Consider the following 20,443-nt stretch of genomic DNA (forward strand, 5'->3'; position numbering starts at 1 on the left):
AGGGGAAGAGAGTGTTTTAGTTAAGTTGATCTAGAAAACATATTATTAGTATAATGAGATTTTAATGATTTGAAATTTTGTTGGAGCTGCACACAATTTCAATCTTACTGTGTGCAGCTCGGCTTGGTTTTGTTTTATTTTTTGCTCAGGCCCCACGGCAAGGACACATTTCTACAATGATTATTTAGCTTTTCTTTCTGAGAGCCCTACGTGCAGACTGCTTTTAATTTTCTTGTTTTGAAAACCCCTCGGAAGAAAAGAATATCCTTTTCGTAAACACTTGGCTGGCTCGATCAGAAGCAGAGTGTGAGTGTTGCCCCTGAAGAGATTTATGTTTGTTTAAGGGTTATGCCAGGTCTCTGCTCATTATTTGTGATGGCCAGGAAGCGGAGACGACCCAAATGTCCATCAGCAGCTGAATGGAAACACACAGTGTGGCCTATGCACGCAGTGGAATATTATTTGGCAATAAAAAGGAGCGATGTACTGACACAGGCTGCAACAGGGATCAACCTGGAAAACATGATGCTCAGTGAAAGAAGCCAGACGCAAAAGGCCACATGTTGTGCACCTCTGTTCGTATGGAGCGTCCAGAGTAGGCAAATTCACAGAGACAGAAACTAGACTCGTGATTGACAGGGGCCGTGGGCAGGAGAGATGGGAGTGACTCGTGATGGATCCAGAGTTTCTTTCTGGAGTGATGGAAACGTTCTTAAATGGACTGTGGTGATGGTTACAAAACTCTGAATATACCAGAAATCATGGAGCTGCGCACTTTAAAAGGGCGAATTGTATGGGGTGTGAATTCTATCGTAATAAAACTGTTAAAAAAAGGAGTGTCTGGCTGAGAGCCTGAGCTCAGAGCTTGTCCTGCCTCCCTCCAATCACAGATCAGTTTCCCTGCATGTTTCCAAGGTGGGATCCTTAACCTGGGGGGGAGGATGGCGTATCCTCCAGGAAGCACGTTGACTTTTTCTATTTGATTCTGTTTCATTTCGTTAGAGAAACGTGCTGGTCACAGCTTTCAGAACTGATTTTATGACCCACGGGGTCAAGAGGATAATTTTCAAACGTTGCTCTGAGAGATGCAGGGACGGGGGATGAGTCGGTGGGTGTTAGGGGCCCGAGTACTTCTGAGGGATTTATCGTTGGCTCTGGTGTTCGGTGCTCCAACCCGGCTTCTCAGCTCTCTGGTTTGCTCATTGTTATTCGTTAATTGTTCAGCCTTCCAGGCACATGGTCATTCACCAGAGCATTTACTGAGCTCCCTCGAGACCAGCTACCGGGGTGGGACGGGCGACCAGTGGAGTGGCCCTGCCCTGGACGCCGGCCCAGCCCTCGTGGTGTTAATGTCCCCCCACCTCGCTCTTGCTGTCCGCTCTTTATTCCCCGCTGAATGACCTCGGCCCCCTCGCTGAAAACCAGTTGGCCATCGGCTGTGAGTGTATTTCGGGCTCTCTTCTAGTCCCTTGGTCTGTGTGTCTAGCCTATGCCATCATCAGACTGTCTGCAGCTTCGTAGTACATTTCCCCCACTTTGTCCTTCTTTCTTTTTCCAGATTGCTTTGCCTATCCAGGGTCCTTCGAGAGTCCGTATGAATCTTAGGGTGGACATTTTGTTTCTGTCGAAATTGCCACTGGGATTTTGACAGGGATTGCATTGAATTTCGAGACTGGGTTGTATCGTTGTCTTAACAGTGTTACGTCTTCCAGGCCATGAACACGGACGTCTTTCAATGTATTTCGGTCTTTCTCCCTCAGCTTCCTTTCGTGGGGTTGCGTAGTTCTCAGTGTGCAAGCCTTTGCCTGCTTGGTTAGACGTGTCCCTGGGAGGCCTGTGTCTTTGGATGCTGTTATAGATGGACCTGTTTTGTATGCCGGGGGTTTCCCTGAGCTGCAGCCCGAGCAGTGCCTGGGTCCTGCACTTCAGGGCCGCTCTCTCTTGCCCACTCGCCTGGTTCTTGCCACTTTGCTGGGGCCTCACCCTCGTGCTTGGATGTCGTTGACAACCAGGGGAGGTCGTGCCCCTGGCTGCGCTTGGCCGATGGCGGCAGGGATGCGGGGCTGACTGCAGGAGAGGATGAGCCCAAGTCCCTGGAGGTGGACCAGGTCAACTCTCAAGTGGCTACCTGGCAAGTCTGGTAGAGGCCGGGGGTCCGGGCCCAGAGGATGGTGAATTCGTGAAGCTGAGGCAGGCTGTCTCGGTGGCAGCCCCTGGGACACACCTGGTTAAAAGAGGGGTGCACAGGGCACTTACCACCCTGGTCGTGTCAGTCGGAGTGGTGTGCTGACAGGACGGTCCTGCAGAATCCCTGGCGGGACCACAGGGTGTTCTCATCGGCGCTGCTGGGGACTGGAAGGCTGACGCTGAAACCGGGCAGGACCCTGTGGGCTCCTGGGCGCGGAAGCCTTTCTGTACCCACCCCCCCCGCCCCGTTTCACGTAGGCAAGACTCCAGCCTCCAGGACCTTCCCTGAGTTCCAAAGGGCAGGTTCGAACAGTTGCCAATGAAGGGAGGAGCAGCTAAGAAACCATGTGGGGCGAGACTAACGGGACCAGAGAAGCGCCCTTGATTAGCAACAGGGTTTCGTACCCAGGAAGCCGCGCAGGGTCCTGCTCGCTTTCAAGGCCAGAGTCTGCTGACCGAGCCTCAGGGACCTTATCAGTGAGGGCGGGGGGTGGCGGCCGGATCTCCGATGACCCTGAGGGTTAAGCGAGGTCCTACACGGAAGGCTGGAGCACAGCCCGACCGTAGGGCGGCCTGGCGGGAGCTGTGGTTTCTCTTCCTTCTCATTTTGGTTGCCTCCCCCTCCCCAGCACGCTCCCCAGCACTGCACACTATCAACTCCTCCGTGCTCACAGCAGCGTGTTGGGTGTGTGCATGTTGTGATCCCATTTTGCAGATGAGGAGAAAGGACAAGAGAGGAGGGGGCCCCACGGCTTGTCCGGGAGGAGCTGGGATGCATGCAAGCCTCTGCCCACTCCTCGCTGCGGATTACACCTTGGAAGCTCAGGAGAGCACCTGGGCCCCCGGGCACTCCAGGGTGTGGTTATAACGACATTTGGGGGAGTGACTGCGAGAGGATGGGCCAGACTTGTGGTTCTTCTGCTGCCTTCTATAGGGACTACTGTGAAAATGCCATGAGTCCTTCATTCATTCATTCATTCACTCATGCTTTAGTTGAGCAGCCTTGGGAATAGAGCCTGGAATGTGCCGGCACAGCCCCTGTTCCAGGCGGTCCCAGAATAGACAGACCAGACCCCCCCCCCATGCTCCCCAGGGACGAGGGGACCTTAGCACATGTAGTGGGTCCAGTCCTGGCCTGGGGTTGGGGAGGCAGGTGCCCCTGCAGGGGTGGTACTTGGGCTCTGAGCTGGAGGTTGAGTTGCATTTAGCAGGAAGGGTGGGGACAGACAGAGGGAACAGCTTGTGGGAAGGCTGACAGGCGAGTGGGGAAGAAGGTCGTGAGTTGTGCCCCCCCCCCCAAGTTCAGGCTCTGAAGTCCTAACCCCTGCTGCCTCAGTGTGACCTTACTTGGAGGTAGGGTCTCTAAAGAGGTAATTAAGTCAGAGTTAGGTCATAGGGTGGGCCCTCACCCAATGTGAATGATGTCCTTATAAAAAGGGGAAGTCGGGACACAGACGCACATGGAGGGAAGCAATGAGGACACAGGGAGAAGGCAGCCGTCTGCAAGACCAGCAGAGAGCCCTCAGGAGAAACCAGCCCTGGATCTTGGACCTCCAGTCTTCGGACTGTAAGACAATTCACTTCTGTTGTTGAAGCTGCCCAGTCTGTGTACTTCCTTACAGCAGCCCTAGGATAGGAAGACAGTGTCTGGTTGGAACGTGGAGGGAGTGGCCAGGATTGTGACGGGCGAGTCCCGGGCCCCTCTCTGGCCATGACCACCGTTGGCAGAGGTGGTACTGTCCGCTCAGCTCGAGGATCAGTGCCAGGCCAGTCACGCACCACGGGGAGGCCTGCTCCGTCCTGGGCCTCTTTCAAGATGTATTTGTTTCTACAGAAGATGCCTGGCATGGTAGTCCAAGTAACGGAGCTTTGCTGCGGCGTGACAGGAGGGCAGCAGGGCTGTTAACCTGGGGGCGTTCGGTGCCGGGAGGGGTTGCTGTTTGGAGCAGGGTGTGGCCCTGGTCATGGGTATCCATCTCCCCACTGACACTCAGGGTCCTTCCCGTCCCAGAGATGTGTGAGAGCAGCCTCTTCCGGAAACCCACCAAAGAGAGACAAAACAAAACCTCCAGACCAAGACAAACCAGGTCTGGGGCCTTGCATTTGAATGGGGTGAGACCTAAAAGAAATCCTTTTGACTTCCTTGTGCCAGAGAGGCGCTGGTCAGGATCCTTTCGGTGGTAAGTGACAGAGACGCAGTTGCATGATTTCAAGGCAGAAAGGTTGGGCTTAGGTAAGCGAGCCTTAGAAGAGACAGAAGGGGCTGGTCTGGGGAGGCCTGGCTCAGAGATTGGCCCTGGTGCGACCCTGTCCTGCATGGGTAGCTCACATCCCCCCAGCATCGGGGGCCCCGCCTCCCCTCCCCCACCCCCGAGTCAGGTCACAGGTCAGCATCGTGTCCTATCTTGTGTGTTCCATCCTGTCGCTGGGGCGGGCAGTGGGCTGTGCTTACGATTGGATGACTCAGCACCGAGGTCTCCAGCTGCAGGTCCAGCTCTCTGGCTCCAAGGCTGTGCCCTGTGCTATGCCTCCTCCCCAAAGAAATCAAATGAGAATTGAGTCTCATTTGCAGATGAGGAAACTGAGGCCCCGAGAGGGGGCGGGAGCGAGGTGTCTTGTCGAATGGTCTTCTCACTGTCGGTCCTACGTGAGCTCAGTGTACGCAGGTGTCAACATGAAGGCCACCAACCGTGAATGTGATCGATGATCAATGTGAAAGGGCATCCCTGGGCTTCCCTGGTGGCGCAGTGGTTGGGAGTCCGCCTGCCGATGCAGGGGACGCGGGTTCATGCCCCGGTCCGGGAAGATCCCACATGCCGCGGAGCGGCTGGGCCCGTGAGCCATGGCCGCTGAGCCTGCGCGTCCGGAGCCTGTGCTCCGCAACGGGAGAGGCCACAGCAGTGAGAGGCCCGCGTACCGCAAAAAAAAAAAAAAAAAAAAAAGGGACTCCTTTTCTCCCGCCTTTCCTCATTTCAGGCACTAGGCGAGAATGGAAGGTCCATTCGTCAGGGTAGCTCTGGTCTGATTCAGTTTGGAAGTTGTTCCACACTTTGAACTGGGGTAAAAGTCTCCACGCAGTGAAAATGTGAGCAGGGGACACACAGAGTGCAGAGGCCGACTTGATTTCCCCAGCGGTAGACGGCCCTCTGAGGCCGCGCGCCCACTGCTGTGGTGGCCCCGATGGCTTTTACTGTCCTCGGTGTGGGAGTGAGACAAGTTGAAGCACGATTTCGGAGCGCGTTGCAAGGAACTCTGGGGACTGTGGAAGCCCTGGAGATTCGAGCTGGAAATCAGACTCACGTTGGTGCTTTGTTTCTATTAAAGGCAGCAAATTTCTGCCCAGGACGCGGACTCAGCGGTCTGGAACGTGGAGCGAGTGGAGCTCAGCGCCTGAGCGGTTGGCACTTGACTCAGCCTCTGCTTGTCTCTGGCGGGGATTGGATCTCGATGTTCCCACCGTGAACGAGCCCAGCGCAGAGTTTCACGGGCATGCAAGGCCCTGGCTGTGTGCCCGGTGCTGGACTTGCCCAAATTCCTTCCTCCTCCTCCCAGCCTTTATCCATAGAGGGGTCTGCAAACTTTTATTGCAAAGGGCCAGACAGTGTGGCAACTATTCAACTCTGCCCTTGTAGCCAGCAGGCAGCCGTGGAAATACTAAACCGATGGGCCTGGTCATGTTGCAATAAAGCTTATTTACCAGATTAAGCCAGGGACCAAAACTGGCCATGGTTTGCTGGCCCCTGGTCTACGGTATAGATTCTACTCCCTGGATTTGGGGTATGTTTTCAGTCCCTTCTTTCTTTTTGTTTTTAATTAATTAATTTTGGCTGCGTTGGGTCTTAGTTGCGGCATGCAGGATCTTTCGTTGTGGTCTCTTTGTTGTAGCGCACGGGCTTTCTAGTTGTGGCGTGCGGGCTCAGTAGCCCTGCGGCATGTGGGGGACTTTCCGCCAGGGAAGTCCCTGTTTTTAGTCCTTTCTGCTTTGTTAAACTGATTTAAAAAGAAGTCCCCGGGACTTCCCTGGCGGTCCAGTGGTTAAGACTTTGCCTTCCAATGCAGGGAGTGTGGGTTCGATCCCTGGTCGGGGAGCTAAGATCCCATATGCCTCGTGCCAAAAAACCAAAACATGGAACAGAAGCAATATTGTAACAAGCTTAATAAAGACTTTAAAAATGGTCCACATTAAAAAAAAAAAAAAGAAATCCCCCAACCCCCCTGCCCCACAGCGATGTTCCTCACGCTTTACTCTGTGTGCAGATTGACGGGAAGAGGGTTACGAGAGCTGAGATTGACGGGAAGAGGGATACAAGAGCTGAGATTGATGGGAAGAGGGATACAAGAGCTGGGTCACTTGTCCCCTCTTAGCTCGGTGACCTTGAGCTGGGCTCAGCCCATTCCCTTCTCTGAACAAGGGGATTGATGGCAACGCCTCCCGCACCGATCTCCTGGATTGCTTGAAGAATTACACTCGATAATGTGTGCGAAAGGGCCTTGTGAGCTGTCAAGTGTCTTCGAAGTGTGCACACATGTGTCGCCAGGTGCACGTGTGGAGGAGCACATTGGGCAGAGGCGTGAAAAGAGAATCCGAGGCCGGGGCAGGCGGGGCTTTATTTCTGCTTGTGGCACGCTCACGCCCCTTTCGGGGGCCAGGTGTCTGGCTTTTGCTGTCTAATCTGCGGAATCGAGTCCCCGGCGGCCCGTGTTTCTCCCCCGTGTCGCCGCCTTCGAGCTCCATCTGTGCTGAGTAACGGCCACGCAGGGAGAAGCATAGATCTTCCATGACACTTTAGCCATAAACGTCCTTCTGTCGGTTAGTAGGAAAGGTCTCGTGTGACAGGTGCCATGTAATCAAAGACACGTGCTTCGTGGCTGCAAGTTCCCTGCTGCAAAATAGATATAATTCTTATGAAGCGAGAGAGATGGCCCAAAAGAGCAGTTCCACCACGTGGGCTGTTTATAGGCGCTGGGGGGATTAATGACAAAGCGGGCAGTGTTCTGCTGGCCCAGCTGGAGCTGGATATAGCCTGTGACTCCATCCCTGGGCTTTTGGCCACAGGCTTGACCTGTGCCAGGTCAGCGAGCACGTGAGCAGATGATGGTAGCGCGTGGGCGTGGCCGTGCGAGCGTCCAGCTCTACCCCAGCGGGCAAGGGAGACAGGCAGCTACCCGCTTCCCCTCTCAAGGGCATAAACCCTGTGGCTGGTCAGCTCTGCACTTAATAAATGAAGCTCAGGCCAGGAAGCGCTTCTTTGTTTTTTTTTCTCCCCCCGCCCCGGCCACGCCGCGCTGCATGTGGGATCTTAGTTCCCCGACCAGGGATTGAACCTCTGCCCCCTGCAGTGGAAGCTCGGAGTCTTAACCCCTGGACCGCCAGGGAAGTCCCCAGGAAGCACTTGGCTTATGTGAATGTTGTCAGCAGACCAAGAAGGGCCCGGAACGGAGCATGAATGAAGATCTGTGTTATGGGGTTGAATTGTGTCCCTCCAAGAGCTGTTCGGTTCCTAATCCCCGGGGCCTGTGAATGTGACTGTTTTAGGAAATAGGGCCTTTGCAGATGTGATTAAGATGCAAGTAAACATGAGATCGTCCTGGAGTAGGATGGGCCCTAATATGACTGGGACCCTTAGAAGAGGAGGGGGAAGGACAGTCCCATGAGGGGAGGAGGCCGTGTGAGGACAGAGCAAGGTTAGGAGTGATGTGGCCACAAGCCAAGGACCGATGGCCGCAGCCAGACACTAGGAAGAGGCAGGAAGGGTCCTCCCCGGGGCCTCCAGGGGGGTACAGCCCTGCCCACACCTTGATCCCAGACTTAAGGCCTCCAGACTGTGAGTGAGAATGTCTGTTGCTTTAAGCCACCCAGTCTGTGGGCGTTTGTTGCAGCAGCCCCAGGACACGAACACAGTCTCAGCTGGCCTCTGACCTTCCAGTTGCCTGGTTCTCCAGCCAGTGCGGCTGTGAGTGAAATTCGAAGGTCGCAGGGAGAGGTCAGGTTAACCTGGAGGCATTGCACGAAAGTCCCTTCGCCCGAGAGGTGGTGTGAATGGGGGCCGGCAGGCCATGCTTGACTTGCGCAAATGTTGCTGGGTAGACCCAGGGGAGACGGAGGACTTCAGCCTGCTTTCCTCACCCGGTTCCGAGAATGCAGAAAGAATTCCTGTTCCTGCCATCACCCCAGCCCTAAATCCCCCACGCCTTGAAAATATTAAAAGATTGTGTTATGGTTTTCGTTAAGCATTGAAAAGTCAGCCATCTTTGTCTGTAAAGGTCCAGATACTTGAGACTGTGAGCCATCTGGTTTCTATAGAAACGACTCAACTCTGCCCTTGTAGCATGAAAGCCACCATAGACGATACATAAATATACAGGTGTGGGTGTGCGCCAGTAATAGCTCATTTACAGAAGTGGGTGGTGGGCTGGATTTGGCCCACTGGCTGCACTTTGCCAATCCCTGGTTTAAACCAACAACGGAAAAAACCCCGTTTGTATGACCAGTTCTAGTTTCTAGAATGTTCTTACAGAGACGGCCATTTAACGTGTTCTGTTCTTGCCACCTGTGCCTTTTACAGGGACCCCCTGAAGTGAGTATCAGGGCGTAATGTGGACATTATGGACCAGCAGCCACAGTTACTTTCCGTGTGAGAGGAGGGAGGGCCTGGTACCCAGGAGGGACTGGGTGTGTCTTTTCCCAGGCTCCCTCCTTCTTGGGAAATCGGGTGTTAAAAAATAGATCGTGACACAGCTTGACTAGCAGTGGCCCCGAAGTGAAAATAACCCATATGTCCATGGACGGAAGAAATTAAGCAAAATGTGACTTATCCATACAAGGGAATATGACTCAGCCTTAAAAAAGGAGGAAATCCTGACACAGGCGACAACAGAGATGAACCTTGAGGACGTTACGCTGAGTGAAATGAGCCAGTCACAAAAGGGCAAAGACTGTGTGATTCCGCTCCCGTGAGCACCAAGAATAGTCAGGTTCATAGACACAGAAAGTAGAGTGGTGGTTGCCAGGGGCTGGGGGGAGGGGAAAGGGGAAATGATTGTTCAATGGGGACAGAGTTGGGAAGATGACGCGTTCCGTAGATGGGTGGTGGTGATGGCAGCACAGAAGTGTGAATGGACTTAATGCCACTGAACTGGCCACTTAAAAATGGTAAATGTTATGTATATTTTACCACGATATTTTATTTTATTTTATATTATTTTATTTATGATTTTTTTGGCCACACCGTGAACTTTGCAGAATCTTAGATCCCCGATCAGGGATCGAACCCATGCCCCCTGCAGTGGAAGCGCGGAGTCCTAACCACTGGACCGCCAGGGAAGTCCCTACCGCAGTGTTTTTAAAAATGAAAAAGTATTGTGAAATATATTGCACTTACAAAAGCGTCTGCATGTGTGCAGTGTGAAGTATAATGGAAAAGTACCCACGGTCCTACCACTCGGCTTAGATAACGCTGTCTGCACCCCTCCCCCTCGGGGCCTCTCCCTCCCAGCAGAGGGGACCCACTGCCTTTAGCACCTGTGCCTTTCCTCGCCGTGTGGTCACACATGCACATGCTCTTCTACGTTTTGGGGCTTTGCCTGACTTTGAACCTTACGTGCCTGGAGCCACTCTGTGCACGCCCCCCAAGACTCTCGAGGTCGCCCACGGCTCAGCCCAGCTCCGCCCGGCAGCCACGCCGCCCACCTTGGCACGCAGTGTCACATCCCTCCTTGGACCGCTATCACTGTGGAGCTCAGGAGAGGGTGATGCGGCGCCTGGGCTGCACGTGGATTTGCTCCGGCTGAGTTTTGATCTGAGGCAGGGGGGCAGGCGGGGACGGAGCTGACTCTGATGCTCGATGCCCGGCTCCTGGCTCTCCTCCTGATCTCCCCTGGTGAGTTACTGTACCTCTCTGTGCCTTCTCCAGTTTTCCGAAGCAGGTGATGGGACAGCATCAGGGTGTGCGGGTGACCATGTAAGATGCCCAGAGAGGCAGCTGGGTGAGCTCGGGCGGCGGAGTGCTTGTTGGACGGGCCCCATGCTGGTAGTTTCTCTTCTTTTGTTTTTTTTTCCGGCTGTGCCTCTCGGCTTGTGGGATCTTAGTTCCCCGACCAGGGATCGAACTGCGCCCCCTGCATTGGAAGCTCAACCACTGGACAACCAGGGAAGTCCTCTCTTCTCACTTTTTTGCTGCTTGTCTCAACCTGGCAAAAATGCTCGGCTTGTAAGCTCATCGTTCCATTTGAGGGAAAATTAAACACATTTAAGAGCAAATTAAATTAGGGGATTTTGATCATTAGCTGAGTTAATTATTTTTGGAAAAATGTAATGTACCAAGCAGGATATAGCACATGGTGGCATGCTCAATAAATATTTGTTAGAACAAAGGGTAATTTTACAAGCCAATCAAGTCATATATAATGGGATTATTTGGCTCTAAAACTAATGAAGTGGCAGTAGAGCAGTAACGGCTGCTAAAGATCGTCTGTGTGCTTGTAGAACGTCCGGAGACAAGAGAAGACGCTCGTGCTGGATCTCAGCCCAGAGCGAGGCCCAGAGTGAGCTGGCACACTGTGTCCCAGGAGGGGTGCAAGGGGCATCTATGCCCGTGGTCCGAAGCCTGAATTTTTCAGTACTATGAGCAGACCTGTCTCGGGGCTACACCTGCCTTAGCCACACTCAGGAGCCAGTGGTAGAACTGGGATGCCCACTTCGTAGGTTTTTTTTAAAAAAATTAATTTATTAAATTTATTTATTTTGGGCTGCATGTGGGCTTTTTCTAGTTGCGGCGAGCGGGGACTACTCTTCGTTGCGGTGCGCGGGCTTCTCATTGTGGTGGCCTCTCTTGTTGCGGAGCACGGGCTCTAGGCACGTGGGCTTCAGTAGTTGTGGCGCGTGGGCTCAGTAGTTGTGGCTCACGGACTCTAGGCACGCGTGCTCCAGTAGTTGTGGCGCACGGGCTTAGTTGCTCCGCGGCATGTGGGATCTTCCCGGACCGGGGCACAAACCCGTGTCCCCTGCATTGGCAGGTGGACTCTCAACCACTGCGCCACCAGGGAAGCCCCTGGCAGGTGGATTCTTAACCACTGCGCCACGAGGGACGTCCCCCCGTCGCTTGGTTTTAAATAGCACTTGTCACTCTCCTTGGGTGCGCTGCTTAGCACGATGTGGGGGGTGGGTATGCTGCCCCAGGTCGCATTTTCCTCCAATGCGACGACTTCTCTACTTGTCATGGGAGGAGACCTTCTTGCTTATGTTCTGAGAAGGTGGAAAGGACGTTCAGAAATGGAAGGTGGCTTCTCGCGTGAGAATTTCATAGCTGGTTGTCACGGGAGCATCTTCAGCTGCAGTGTCTGGGGCGAGAGGAACTGCCTTCAAGGAGAAACTTGTAAATACTGGAGCAGGAGAAGCTTGGGCTGAGCCAGAGGTGAAGGAAATTGGTGGTGAGAAAGGTGGGTGAAGGCGGGAGCTTCGGAGTCCAAACCCTGGGGTTCCAGGTGTGGGTGTGAGTTACGCCCAGTGGGGCTTACTGGGTGAATGTCATCTGGTGACACAGCTGTATTAGACATCCATACCTACCTGGAAGTTGGAATAACCTTGGGTTCTTTGAGCATGGGCCAGGGAGACACAGTTGGATGTCTCTCAAGCAAAGCAGAGGAAGAACTGAACCAGCTGGCCAGAGTGAGCTGCCGGATTTGGTTCATTCCTTCTCAAATACAGTCGTTCCTCTTCTTCATGGCAGCTGTGTTCCCTGGTGATGCTGGGCCTCTGCTCCTGGGCAGACACAGAGGGAGGTTTCTGATCCATGGAACCTCGTTTTCTGTGTGTTTCTGTTGAAAGACACCTTATTTAATATGTATTGCTGATTCAGTAATGTTGAACTCCAGGCCCCCTGCACTATGACACGTGCCTGAACGAAGGTCATCTGACACATGTGTTTCTTCTAGAAGCTCATCACAGCATTCTTGCACGTGGGAACACGAGACAGCACTTCACTACGCTCGGGACCATTTTAAACAGTGAGGATCGCCAACAAAAAGCACAAAGATGTGCAAAACGTGGCACTAACTGGACCACGAGAAGCATGCTTGTTCATTGTATGTGAGTGGAATAATGTCATCTGGGAACACGGGCATCAGGCACTCAGACTTCTGGCTGCTCTGCTCGCACATGTCTGCGAATGACCGCGTACGTGCCAGGAGGACCGCTTGGGGGGGTTACAGATAATTTTGGTGAGTAGGTAGACTCGCAAATACAGAATCCACAAGCAGTGAGGATGGACTGTACCTTATCGGACGAGCATCTGTGTTTCCTCTGGGCCTCTGGGCATCGTGGTTTGGAGGCTGGCAGAGGGGGGTGGCCGGCTGGGAGAGGGCTCTCTGGGGCACGGGGGTCCCAGGGTCAGGCCCCTGCCCACGGGCATGGGGTGGTCCAACACTCTTACAGCTGCCTCTGGTCCGTTCACTTCTCCAAGGCTGCTGTGTGGGGATCCACGCTCAGAAAGGACAGGGTCTCCTTGCTCTACGACAGAAATGAACACAACGTTGTAAATCAACTATACTTCAATTAAAAAAAAAAAAAAGGAAAGGACAGTGTCTGTGCTCTCGAGGACGCGGCCGTAGCTGTTCCTCATCGAGGTGGAACCACCAGCCCCCAAGCTTGTAGCCACGCCGTCCTGGCCGCTTGGCGACAGTTCAGTCACCGTTGTGGTCCTGTGTGGGGGCGTGTCGCCCGGGCGGCCTCGTCTTCCCAGCCCTGGATTCTCGGATTTCTTTTCCCTTCGTGTGTTTTGAGGAGGGAATAACACATGACCTGGAGCAGAAGGCTGTGTTAGCCGGGCGGGCGGCGCACGGGAAATACCTGTGGACTCGGGCTTGTTGAAAGGCTCAGGGAGGTTCCCCGAGGCTGGCGTTAGTGCTTAGGAGCTCTGGAGCTTTGGATCCTGAGGCCCTTGGAGGCTGACGGGCATGACCCTGAAGGGGGGCAGACCTCCGGGGCAGGGCTGGCGGGGTCCCTGGCTTGGAGGCGCGCGGCTGGGAAGCATCACTCAGCTTTGCAGCTCATTCTTTCCGTTCATTTCCCGGGTGTGACTGATTGTACGAGCCGACTGGGGCATTGGCGGAGGAGGAGGGTGGCGTTTCTCCGGCTTTCCTTGGGTGGCGCCGGGTGAGTCCCCTGGAGCACCTCTGGGGGCGCCCATCCTGGCCCCCGGGAGGCTTGTCGGAGGCCATCCTCGCTGAGACCGCTAGCAAGAATGCAAATGCTGAGGCAGCCAACATGTACTGAGTGCCTGCTGTGTCCTAGGCAGGTGGCTCCAGTGGGATCACCTGCTTTGAAGTCACCATCCAGGTCACCCTCTTTCCTGACACCTTTTGTCCTTCAACTTAATGTGTTGTTTTTTAGAACTTAGCACTTGGGGAATTGCCAGTACAGTGCCCACGATCGATTCAAACAGAAGGGCGTAGAGAAGCACCTTCCTTCCGGACAGAAACGTTTCAGTAAAAAGGTGGAACTTGTACTTCTTTGACTTTTCATGGATTGTATTGAAATGGACGTAACCTGCCTGTAACAGGAAGAAACAGTTAAACCTGTCTAGAAAATAAACTTACTGGGACTTCCCTGGTGGCGCAGTGGTTAAGAATCCACCTGCCAATGCAGGGGACATGGGTTCAGTCCCTGGTCTGGGAAGATCCCACATGCCGCGGAGCGACTAAGCCCGTGCGCCACAACTACTGAGCCTGCGCTCTAGAGCCCGTGAGCCACAACTACTGAAGCCCGCACGCCTAGAGCCCGTGCTCTGCGACCAGACAAGCTACTGCAATGAGAAGCCCGCGCACCGCAACGAAGAGTAGCCCCCGCTCGCCGCAAGTAGAGAAAGCCCGAGCGCAGCAACGAAGACCCAACACAACCAAAAATAAAAAGAAATAGATTTTAAAAAAAAGAAGAAAATAAACTTATGGTTACTGGGGTAAGGGGTTGGGAGGGATAACTCTGGAGATTGGGATGGACATATACACACTACTATATATAAAATAGATAACGAATAAGGACCTACTGTGTAGCACAGGAAACTCTACTCAGTACTCTGTAATGGCCTATATGGGAAAAGAATCTAAAAAAGAAAAAAAATATATATGTATAACTGATTCACTTTGCTGTACACCTGAAACTAACACAACACTGTAAGTCAACTCTACCCAATAAAAATTATAAAAAAAAGAAAAAGCAAAAAAAAAAACCCCAAAACAGTTAGCCTGTGCTTCTTTTAGTCTGAATTAATTATCTTAGTAAAGTGTTGCCTCTGTCCCCTTGCCCGTCTGTGTAGCACGTAGCATCCTCTGAAATACCGTATTTACTTATTGATTGACTTTCCTCCCGCTTTGGAGCTGAGGCCTCTGTCCTCTCGCTGCCGTGCCTGGGCTTGAGTGACGCCTGGCACATAGTGGGTGCACGGCGCATGTCTGGGTTGGGGTCCTGACCTCGAGCAGCCTGCTTCACCCCTCCCAGCCTCAGTTTTGTCATCCATTAAGTGGGGATGGTAATAAGAATTCTTTCTGGCTGCCTTAGGGGGCTGTGATGAGGGGCAAATGAACGTGCAGCCCCCTGTTTCATTCTGAAAATGGCACGTAAGGCGCTGGGTTTTGCTGCCTGGCCCAGCATCGCGGAATCCCCCGTGCCTCGCAGGTAGGAGGCTCTGGACGCGTAGATGGTGAATGAATGAAATGAGAGCCGCCCTGCAGGTACAACTGTCAAAACCTGCCCCTTTACGATGACACCGTGGGGCTCCTGATTCTTTCATAATTTTTTAAGCATAGCCGTCTTCCTTTAAAAGCTGGGCAGGTTTCCTTTCGTGACTGACCCTCCGTTGTTCTTGCCCCCCAGGAGCTGGGTGCTGGCTCCGGGCATTTGCTTGGCCGAGCTGGCAGGTGCAGAGGTGCTGAGATGCCCCTGCTCCCGCCCCAGCTGTCCTCTGGGTGCAGACCTCCGCGGGGCACTGGCGCTCTCGGACGTGGCTGTCCTGGGTCTTGCTTTCTGAGCGCCCACAGGATACCGTCGTCCTGCTTGAGCTGAAGAGGCGTGTCCTCGGGCACCGTAACGAAGTACCGCAGCCTGGGGGGCTTAAACAGCAGACATCTGTTCGTTCACGGTTCTGGAGGCTGGGCGCGTGAGACCCACGGGCCAGCAGGGCTTAGGGATGGTGTCCCCACTGTGTCCTCAGCGTGCTCACATCCCTCTGTACGTGTCTGTGACCTCATCTCCTTTTCTTACAGGGGCACCAGTCGCATGGGTTTAGGGCCCACCTATATGACCTCATTTAACCTTCATCACCTCTTTACAGGCTCTCTCTCCACACACAGTCATCTTCTGAGGTCCTGGGGGTTAGGACTCCAACAAATGGATTTTGGGGGAACACAGTTCACCCCTAACAAGCTCCTTCATCAGGCGGCCCCAGTAGAGGAACCGTTAGACCACGCTCAGCTTCGGGACCGTATCGGCCTTGGGTTCCTCGCAGCTGCTGCCTCGGCTCCCAGGTATCGACTCTGGATTACCGTTGGTTTGCACCAAGTCTGGGGGGATCCCTGCTGCTGATTCCTTTGCCTGGGCTGGGGTGGGCCCACCGGGCAGCGCTGGGAGCAGGTGGCCATGTCCCGTGACTGCCCGCTGCCCTGAAGCCCCTGCTGGTGGTGGGCCCGCTCCGGGTACCAGCGTCCCTGTTGGGCTCACATACTCCCTGCTTGAGCAAACCTGGGGATTGGTTGGTCATTCCAGCCACATCTACAGGAAGCATGCGTTTCCCTCGGGAGCTGGGGGATTGCTAATAACTGTCATATATAGGAGCGAGTAGTGCCTCCTACCAGGAACCATACAAATGCATTTAGCCCTGAAGCAACCCCACAGGTTGGTCATTGTTATCAAGCCCATTTTACAGACGAGGGAACCAGGCACAGATGGGTGGCCCGCCCGTGTCACCCAGCTGGTAGGTGACTGGTTCAGCTTTGAGGCCAAGCAGTGTGTCCAGCGGCCAAATCGAGGAGTTTTGGGCAAAGGTGGGTGTGGTTCTACTTCTGCACCCTCCCTCCCCGTTCTAGCATCTTCCCCTGTCCCCCCACCCTGAGAAGCCAGTGCTACAGGAAGCAGATCTGCCAGTTTGGGTGGCCGCAGCTCCAGTAGGGCTTTGTTTCTGGTATTTGATTTCTGTTGTCGTGGAAACGGGGTGACAAGAGTTCCTCGTTAGCGCTGGCCCTCCCGACGTGGTCGGCATCCAGGAGGTGCGGCGTGGGGACGCGGGCCTGCGTTCTCTTTGGGGTTGGGACAGGGAACCAGGTTGCGTCCACTCTCGTACCCTCCCGTCCACCTGGCCGGCAGCCGGGTCTCCAGGCCCAGGCCGAGATCGAAGCCTTATCGGAGGCCGGGGTCTATTGTTCAGCGTTTTGCTGAGCCAGACAAACACGTCTGAAGTCACACACAGGAATGGATACTCCCTTCCTTCCTTCTTCTTGCCTCGTGGGCTTGTTTCCTGGGGAGCAGCTTGCCGTGAAGCCGTTGGCAGCAAAGATAGAAATAATATTTTGCGGTTAGCAGTGTCTTATCGTGTAAAAACAACCCCGTCCTCCTGGCAGCTTGATCCCCTGTGGCCTTCCTCAAAGTCACCCAAGAGGGGCCTTTCCCTCGAATTGCAAGTCACGGCAGCATCCCTGCCCGCGCCCCTGTGTGACCTGGCGTGTGTCTCCTACGTCTCCCCGCCGACTCCCCGCTGGCCTCAGGCTCACCTGCAGTGACCCGCTTCACCAGTGAGTCCTCCCCGGTTTCTTTCTCATCGTTTGCAGCAGAAGCTAAGCCCGGGCCAGCCCTATTCCCTCTCTGCTTTATGGGGGAAGGTCATTTAGACCAGAATGGACCCTGGGCTGGCCCTTCGACTTTTCCCAGGAAGGTGGCAAGGGTGGATGTGAGGACAGTGGGAAAAGGGGGCTCTGGTATCCCCCTTGGCCCAGATGGACGGGTGCCTGATGTGCAGGATGAAGCATGTTGGGAAGTTTCCAGCACTCTGGTGGGTCATGTGGGTCTTTGGGCCTAGGCTGAGGAAAGGGGTTGGGAGCATTTTCAGGGGCAAGTTGCAATTAAGGTTTTTGTAGGGCTATCTGGTACGATGGATTTCTCTTTAATGACCTTTGGGTTCCATCTTTCCCTTTAAACTGGATGTTCTTGGCCAGCATCTAGCTCTCCTTGTCGTCACTGGATAAGAGATTCGTTCTGCCTTTTCTTCGGAGGCAGCGTCAGTGGAAGGGCCTTTGCGTCGGGTGGTCTGCCCTGTTTAGCAGCGGTCATGGCAGTTGGCGTGGTTCCTCTGATGCTTGGCTTTCCTGCCTGTGAAATGGGGACAGCGGTACAGCTGATGTGTGCCGAGCTCTCTGGCCCCAGGGTCTATCCCAGTCTCTTTACGTGCTTTGTCTCATGCAATCCGCATAACAACTTTATTTTACAGCAGAGGAGACTAAAGCACAGAGAGGCTAACTAACCTGCCCAAGGTCACACAGCAAATGGGAATGGGAGTCGGAGTTTAGTTGGAGCTCTTAACCTCGGCTTTAGGCTTGAAGGCCATCTCCCTGGGACCTGCTGGGGGACAGAGTGAGATGATAGTTATTCAAATGCTCCTGTGCCTCTGACACCAAGACGGCTCCCCCATGTGTGCCTTCCCGTCTGATGGAATATCGGTCACACGTCCTCCCTGGGCTGTGCCTGGTGTTTCCTTAAAGAAAGGGACACTGGTGCCCAGGTTTGCAGGTGACCAAGGTAGCCCTTCCTTCAAGGACACAGACTGATTTTTGTCTCGGTCATTCACCTAGGTGTGTGGGAACATTTCTAGGGGAGACATCAGCAGTCGAGGGAGCGGCATAAGGAAACTGAATGCAGGGAGGATCTGAAGCAGCTCTTTGAGGACAATAGACTTTACGATAAAAAGCACAAAGTGATTGAACCAGGCCAAGTGGCCCTTCCTGGGCAGTGCCAGGAGGGGATGGGGGATGAAGGGCCGTGGTGGTTGATGGAGGGGCAGACCCTGTATGCTCTCCCGGTGCTATCATGGACTTTGTTCCTCTTTTTTTTTTTTTTTGGACCTTGCCTCATGGCTTGTGGGATCTTCGTTCCCCGACCAGGGATTGAACTTGTGCCCTTGGCAGTGACAGCGCTGAGTCCTAACCCCTGGAACTGCCCTGGACTTTGTGCCTCTTGCATTTTCTTCCCGAGGGGGTGGATTACTGAGTTCTCCACGCTCCCCTGGGAGAATCGCAAGGTACACGGCACAGTCAAGAATCTGAGAAGTCCTGCGGAAAAAGACCTGTTTAGCCCTGCTTCACCCAGTATTTCCTCCAGTCCCTTGACCCTGGCTTAATTCACACAAGACCTGTGAACGTCCATGTCTGTGGAACTCCCTTGGGGAGATAACGATGGGGACCAAATAAACAGGGAACTTGCTCGTAGATCTACTGCCGTTTTCCATTTTGCTCAGGTTCTGTTGCACTTCAAAAGACTAATTTAAGAGCTGTGCTGCAGTGTGTTTTCGCCGTCTGAAAAGTACAACTGCTGATGCAAGGAGGAGGTCTGTTAAGTCTTCTCTTTCTCTGTGAAAGCCCGGGGACCCAAGCCGAGGGCTCCCCCTCTCTTGTGGCTCTGTGGCCGCCCGCCCTCCCCACCGCCCCAGCCTGCTGACCAGCCACCCTGCTCTGTCTTTGTACTCAGAGGTCTTTTCTGGAATAGCTCTCGTCACCTGTGTGTTTGTCCCCTCCTTCCTGGCTGGTGATGCTGTGTGTGAGGACACAGAAGCTACGCTTGGGCTCAGGTCAGTGCATGTGTATTTGTTCTGGCTGCTCTGCTAGTGAGACCTGCAGGATAGATCCCAACTCCATTCCTACTACCCATGGGACCTGACGGTATCTTTCCAATCAGTAAAATGACAATGACCGAGGCAGCCCACTTGCTCCATCAAGGACCCCTGAGGCCGCCCCCGCCTGCCCAGAGCGAGACTGGGAGAGCCAATCAGCTGCTGCCTCCTCTTCTCTGTCACTGCCGCCTGCTGCTTTGTTCTGCCTCCCCCTCCCGCTCCCTGCTAATTGCCTGCCTAAGGGATCCAAGACTGTAAGAACTTTCTAAGATGTGAGCGTCTGTGGCTTCCCCACGTCTTTATTTTGTGGAGAGGGCTTTGTAGTCGGGCAGGTTGGTTCCAGTGGGAATGTCAGCATTTAGTTCCCTCCTTGGCCAAGTCACCTGCACGTCCGGCCTCCGCTCTCTGGTCTGTAGTGGCACCCCTGTCCCCGGCTGTCCCCGGGAGCCTGAGTGGGCTCATATATGAGGATGTGGGGTGGGTAGGCCCTTGATAGAGGCAGGCCTCCTTCCTCCCTGGTGCGGGCCCGTGGTCTCCATCCCCACCCTGCAGGCCTTTCTGGGTTGGGGGACTTCAAGGTAGGCACGAAATGGGACAAGAGAAGGGAACTTGAGAATGAAGAGCTGGTAGTTTGCTGAAAGGGACTTCAGAAGCATCCTCTCTCTTCCCAGCTTGTTAGCCAACGTCCTGCTACAGGACGACGACCCAGGGCAAAAGAACAACTTCCCCTACCCTCTGGGAACGTGAGGATGGAGACTGGCACCCTCTGTCTCTGCCCTGCGGGCCAGGCTCCTTTAAGACTCAACTCCAAGGTTGCCTCCTCCAGGAAGCCTGCCTGGGCTGTCATCCATTCCCTTCTGGGTCCCCAGCATCTTCATGTACCTACATTATTTGTGTCCTGGACACTGAGGCCCTTGGGTCAGGGCCTGTGTCTAAGTCGTTGCCCAGCCAGCCCGGCACCAGGCCTGATACGTTCACTAAGTGGTTGTTGGATGAGTGAATGAACAGGTGCAGACAGAGCCAGATCCCATCATGGTTACACCGGAAAATGTGCATTAAAAAAAAAAAAAAAGATTTCTTTTATTGAGTGGAGGAAATTTACATTTACACCTGAAACTAACACAACACTTTAAAAATATGTATTTATTTATTTATTTGTGCTGTGTCTTAGTTGTGGCTCGCCAGCTCCTTAGCAGTGCCATGAGAACTCTTAGTTGCGGCTTGCATGTGGGATCTAGTTCCCCAACCAGGGGTCGAACCTGGGTCCCCTGCATTGGGAGCATGGAGTTTTAACCACTGTGCCACCAGGGAAGTCCCTAACACAACATTGTTAATCAACTATACTCCTATATAAAATAAAACGTTAAAAAAAAAAGAAAGAATGGATTTAA

At 53.8% G+C, this 20,443-nt stretch overlaps 1 protein-coding gene across 2 annotated transcripts in view; it reads left to right on the forward strand.

Annotated features, from left to right (window-relative positions):
• PARVB (parvin beta) overlaps positions 1-20,443 on the forward strand; it is a 111,859-nt gene that overhangs the window by 15,028 nt on the left and 76,388 nt on the right. The gene's annotated exons all lie outside the window — the stretch shown is intronic.

Source organism: Pseudorca crassidens, chromosome 11 (genome assembly GCF_039906515.1).
Source record: "Pseudorca crassidens isolate mPseCra1 chromosome 11, mPseCra1.hap1, whole genome shotgun sequence".
Classification (NCBI taxonomy): Eukaryota; Metazoa; Chordata; class Mammalia; order Artiodactyla; family Delphinidae; genus Pseudorca; species Pseudorca crassidens.